Source organism: Peromyscus maniculatus, chromosome 11 (assembly GCF_049852395.1).
Source record: "Peromyscus maniculatus bairdii isolate BWxNUB_F1_BW_parent chromosome 11, HU_Pman_BW_mat_3.1, whole genome shotgun sequence".
Classification (NCBI taxonomy): Eukaryota; Metazoa; Chordata; class Mammalia; order Rodentia; family Cricetidae; genus Peromyscus; species Peromyscus maniculatus.
The window spans coordinates 88,546,936-88,553,132 of record NC_134862.1 but is presented as its reverse complement, the minus strand read 5'-3'; positions in this window follow the sequence as shown (position 1 = coordinate 88,553,132).

The following is a 6,197-nucleotide window of genomic DNA, read 5'->3' as shown; positions in this document are numbered from 1 at the left end:
GATCATCTATCTAAAATATATCTCTTTATGATCTTGAAAGCACATCTAATATATCTACAAATTTTATCATAAATGACTATTAACCTATGTTTCTTGATTATCCTATACAGCTTATACTGATAGCTTTCAAAAATTAGAATTTTACCTTATATTTTTAAATGAACTATATAAACACAATACCTTAAACAAGGGTAGAAATATACATACAGTATAACAAAATTGACTTTAAAATCCATACTGTAACATGAATCTTAAACGGCCTTATTAAATAAAATACTCAGGGCCAGGTATTGGAGTGAATGCTGGAAGATCAGAGAGACAGAACAAGCCACAGCCACCTTATCTTGCCAGTTCCTCAGCTGATCCTGTTTCCTCAGACTGGAAGCCTCTGAGTCCTCATCTAGAATGAATCTCGGCTGAACTGTTGCTAAAAGCCTAAAAGCTTAACCAGCCCTAGTTCCTGGTCCTCATGCCTTATATACCTTTCTACTTCCTGCCATCACTTCCTGAGATTAAAGGCATGTGGCACCATGCCTGGATGTTTCCAGTATGGCTTTAAACTCACAGAGATTCAGACAGATCTCTGCCTTCGAAATGCTAGGATTAAAGGTGTGTGTGCCACCATTTTCTGGCCTCTGTATCTAGTGGCTGTTCTGTTCTCTGACCCCAGATAAGTTTATTAGGGTGCACAATATTTTTGGGAACACAATATCACCATGCCATACCAATGTAAAATATTTTGAGATTAACAGTTGCTTTTTGATTAAAGTAGATTTAATAATCTACACTTTTCCCCCATCATTTCTATATCATATCCCCCTTCCTTCTTTTAGAGAGAATTTGACTATGACCAATAACAATTTGTAACCAAACCCCCAAAACAAAGACAAACATCCATAATCCATTTTGGGGAAATGTGGGCATAGTTTTCTAGGCTACTTCCTGCTGATTGGGGGTGCTGTTAATCTTATGGGGACCCTGAGAAAATTTAGGATTATGGTCAAGTCCTGACTGGAGTTGCCTGTGAGGCTGGACCATCTCAGCCAGCAACCTTGAAGCTGTTCTGGATGCAGAACTCGGAGGGAACTGCAACAGCAGCACTCTGAAACATTGGATCATCTGGGCATCCACTTTCATTGGAGATTTGTTCAGGGGGTCTCCCTCAATTAAACCTGATTTTCCTTGACTCAGAATGAATCCATAGCCTCTCATTTCCTGTGTAAACAAAATCAGAACCTCTTGTCCAAAGTAACATATCTTCTGACTTAAACCTTGGAATCAAGATATTTCCAAAATATACATGTTGATTTAATCTAGCAGCTTCTATATCCAAATGCCTCATAGCAGTTAAAAATCCCAATGACAACATAATAATATACATAATCCAGACTCTCAGTGTAGTCTCCATTTTTATGTGGCTCATCATAATTTTTTATTATTCTATTTCCTTTTAAGGACTTTATTATTATTTTTAAAACCTATTATTGTCTCTGCCCATTCTATTCTCTCTCCCAAGCAAAGGCATGTTTTTTAAACACAGTATGACCCATTTAGAGGTCTTATTTGTCTGAATCTGTCCTTATTGTTTATCTGCAATCCTTTTCTGACCAGAAACGTTTTTAAACTGTCAAGTGGGTGTGGCTAGGAGGAAAGCAGCAACTTTGGCTGCTGGCTCCACCCAGCTCAGCTTTCCAACATGGTGGAGGTACCAAGAGAGTCACACTTCACCTCTCCAACTCTGGGAAGCTGTAGGGTCCATGCTGCCACCAAATAGCATTCAGCAATGTTCTTAAGCCCATAGAAAGCGGCTGGGATAAATAAGCCTTTCCACCACAGCCCATGTAAGGGGCTTCGGAACCTGCCACACCGATTAGCTTATGATGGCTGGCAGTTGGCTCCTTCTTGTAGGCAGCTGTTGGGAGCCTTGTCTCTGTGCTGCTGCTGCTGGCATGAGACTGTGAGACTAGAAAGCCCAGTGGAGCTCTGATTCTGTGCATTTAGAACCTTTTTTAGGCTTTCTCAGGTCTTATGTGGATCCATGCCCCACACTGGGTGCCATATGTAACCAGAGCCTTTCCTCTGTCTCATCTCATCCCACAGCTGCTTTGAAATAATCATTCAGAGGCTCATATTAATCGTAAATGCTTGGCCAATGGCTCAGGCTTGTTACTAACTAGCTCTTACATTTAAATTAACACATTTCTATTAATCTATATTTCACCACATGGTTTTGTAGCATTACCTGTTCTCTAGTACATCTTGTTGCTCGGGCAGCTCACTGGCATCTGTTCTGGCTCTGCCTTCCTCTCCAAAATTCTCCTAGTTTGCCTCTAATGCTAAATCTCTTCCTGCCCAGCCATCAGCCAATCAACTTTATTATTAACAATGAGAGAGGGTCTTACCTCATACCCAGGCTAGCCTTATATTCACTGTGTACTCAGGCTGGCCTTGAACTCACAGCAATCCTTCTGCCTCAGTTGCTTGAGTGCTTGGATGGCAGGCATATTCATCAAGCCCTATCTAGCTTCTTGAAAAATACTAAATCAATATGTTATAATGCACATAGGTATCATTTCTAGTCTTCACACCCATCCCCCAGATGTCCAAAACCAATGGCTAGGCTTCTGTGTGTTACATATGTTTTAACATCCACCAGCTAAACGTATTCATACAAGAGCACTTAGATATGAAAATTGTCAGTGTTTCTACCAAGGCTAAATATAGGAGCTTAGATTGGGTCATGTCTCCAGGGAATTTGCTCGAGTTATAAAGGAAACTATCAGCCATCTCTGGGTCAAACAACAATTAGAGAATAAAAAAAAAATGAGTGATTGGATAAAGCCCCAAATCTCTCCAAAGCAGCCTGGCAAAGTAATAATACTATGAACAAAAATCAGCTGTGTGGGACTGGGGATTACCTCTGCTGCTGGAGTGTTTGCCTAGCATACTTGAAGCCCTGGATTCAATTCTCAGTACTAGGTGGGAAAGTGGAAGTGGTAGTTAACACCTGTAATCCTGGCACTTGGGAAGTGGAGCCAGGAGGATCAGGATTTGAAAGTCATACTCAGCTACATAGTGAGTTCAAGGCCAGCCTAGGCTAATGAGACTGTGCTTCAAAACCAAAACAAAAATCAACTGTAGCTGGGCAGTGGTGGCACACGCCTTTAATCCCAGCACTCAGGAGGCAGAGGCAGGTGGATCTCTGTGAGTTCGAGGCCAGCCTGGTCTCCAAAGCCAGTTCCAGGAAAGGCACAAAGCTACACAGAGAAACCTGTCTCGAAAAAACAAACAAACAAACAAACAAACAAAAAAATCAACTGTGGACAGTATGATATCCTCTTGTAAAAATTACCATAAAGAATAGACACCAACAGCTACAGTTATAGATGATAGGAAATTATATTCTGGGTCACTGAGTGCATTATAAATCTTTTGTAAATCAAATCATCAAAGTACAGTTGTTTTTTGTTTGTTTGTTTGCTTGCTTTTGTTTCCATCAGACCACTCATCTCCTTCAGTCATGTGATCCTACTTCTGTGGGACACTTTGGAGAGTACATAGACCAGCATCAGAGACCCATCTCACGGTAGGTGTGGCTCAGTGGTGGAGCACTTGCCTAATATGTATGAGGTCTTGGGATCTGTCTCCAGCACCACAAATAACCCGACCAAATAACTGATCAGCTCCTGAACTGAAAAAAAAATGCCAGGAGATTGTTGTTATCAAAATTATTGAGACTCTACCCTAACTTACAAATCCTAGTCTTTGCCAAACTGTGCTATCTAAGTATGACTAGGAACATTATGTCATATAGACACAGATATTTTCCATCACATTGTAAGGAAATAATCCTTGTGTTGGCTGTTTTGCTTGTTGCTGTCACAAAATACCCGACAGAAGCATCTTCAGGAAGGAAGGTTTACTTTGGCTCACAGCTGGAAGGCAGAGTTCAGTATGAACAAGGAAGCCGTAGTAGCAGCAGCTTGAGATGGCCAGCTACAGTTCACACTGGCTCCACAGTCAATAGATGAAAAGAGACGAACACCGGGTCTCAGCTTGCTTTCTCCTTTCTATTCGGTCCAGGTCCTCAGCCCATGGAATGGCAACACCCACATTTTTCCCACCTCAACCCAGTCTAGAAGACATCTCACAGACATGCCCAGAGGCTGTCTCATGGGTGATTCTAGACCCTGACAAGCTGACGGTAAATATTAAAGACCACACTTCTCACACTATAAATGTGTGTGCAAGAATACCTTAAAAAATGCCAGGCCCGTGGATTGGAGAGATGACTAGTGAATGAAGCCACTTGTCGCTAAACCTAATAACTTGAGTTGGATCTGCAGACCCGCGTGACAGGAGAGAACCAGCTCCTGCAAACTGTCCTCTGACCTCCACATGCACACTGCCACGGAACATTCACACACGCGTGTGTACACACTCACACACACCCATAAGTATAATTTTTAAAATGATGACAGGCTCACCTTTTGCCAACAATTTCTACAGACTTATCTTCTAAATGTAGGCCTTGTATAAGGACTAACCACATTTTAGGCATCGGAGGAGCACTGGTGACTGGTATTTTGGTTATCTCTTCAAGAAAATCTAATTCTTCTATCAATCACTGATCAGTCTTTGAGTCCAAAGACCAAATCATGCTACATTCGATATAGACACGGGCACTAACACTTGGGGAGCATTGTCTGCCTTTACACTCAGAATCAGTATAGGTACCTGTCCTGGAGAAATGCATGCACGGGCCTCAGCAGTCCTCTCCAAGTGTTCACTGGAGTGGGGCTGCCAACAACAGAAGCGAATGAGGTCGTCTTCCATTTACCTTTGTGGGAAATGAGAGACTCCAGGGCTCCTGAGCTGCTGGCTGGACTCTCGCTTTGATCCAGGGGCTGGCTAGACCGGTGTCTTAGCTGCTTGGAAATGCACTGACCTGTGATTTGTGCACATTTGCATACATATGCTACCCTTCTATAATAAGGTTAGAAAAATGAAAGAGCAAGAGATCTTTGTCCAACTCTCATAGATTTATTTTATTTATTTTATTTTATTTTATTTTATTTTATTTTATTTTATTTTATTTTATTTTATTTTATTTTATTTACTTGTGACATTAGAGATGGAGCCTAGGGCCTTACACATCCTGGACAACTGAGCTACATCCCCAGTCTTTTGCCACGGAGTTCACTTTACTACCCGATCGAAAGGACTCCCTCAGCCTCACAGCACTAATGTGGTGATATATTACATATCAAATAAAGCTTGCCTGAGGATCAGACGACAGAGCCAGCCACTAGATTAAACATAGCGGCCAGGCAGTGATGGCACACCCCTTTAGTCCTAGCACTCAGGAGGCAGAGATCCATTTGGATCTCTGTGAGTTCAAAGCCACCCTGGACTACTTGAGATTGACTCAGTCTAGGAGAGAAACAGAGCCAGGCAGTGGTGGCACACGCCTTTAATCCCAGTACTTGGGAGTCACACGCCTTTAATCCCAGCACTAGGAAGAAAGTGAAATGGCTGGGCAGAGAAAGGTATATAAGGCGTGAGGAGACAGGAATTAAGCCCCTTTTGGCTGAGGACTCAGAGGCTTGTAGTCTGAGGATTCGTGAGATAGGATCTCACCTTCTTTTTTTTTTTTTTTTTTTTTTGGTTTTTTCGAGACAGGGTTTCTCTGTGTAGCTTTGCGCCTTTCCTGGGACTCACTTGGTAGCCCAGGCTGGCCTCGAACTCACAGAGATCCACCTGGCTCTGCCTCCCGAAGGCGTGCGCCACCACCGCCCGGCAGGATCTCACCTTCTATTCGACCTGAGGATTCAGTTTCTCTAGTGACTTGTTCCTTTGTCTCTCTGATCTTTCAACAATTACTCCAAATCTGACTCCAGGTTTCTTATTATAAGGATTTAATAAGGATCCATTTAGGATTCAAGCAACACACTAACTTCTCCTAAGTGCACCCCAGAAACGCAAATTCTCAGGTCCCACCCCTAAACTGAATCAGAATCTGCATTTTTAAACAAGATCCCCAACTTATTTTGATTTTCAAAATCAAATTTAACTGGTATACAGACATGTTAAAAATTGTAAGTAGTTATGAAGGAGCCACATGATATTTTAACAGAAGTTAGCTTTTTTATTGTAAGCTAGGGATTTTACTGCAAGCTAGGGGTATGGTAATGCTT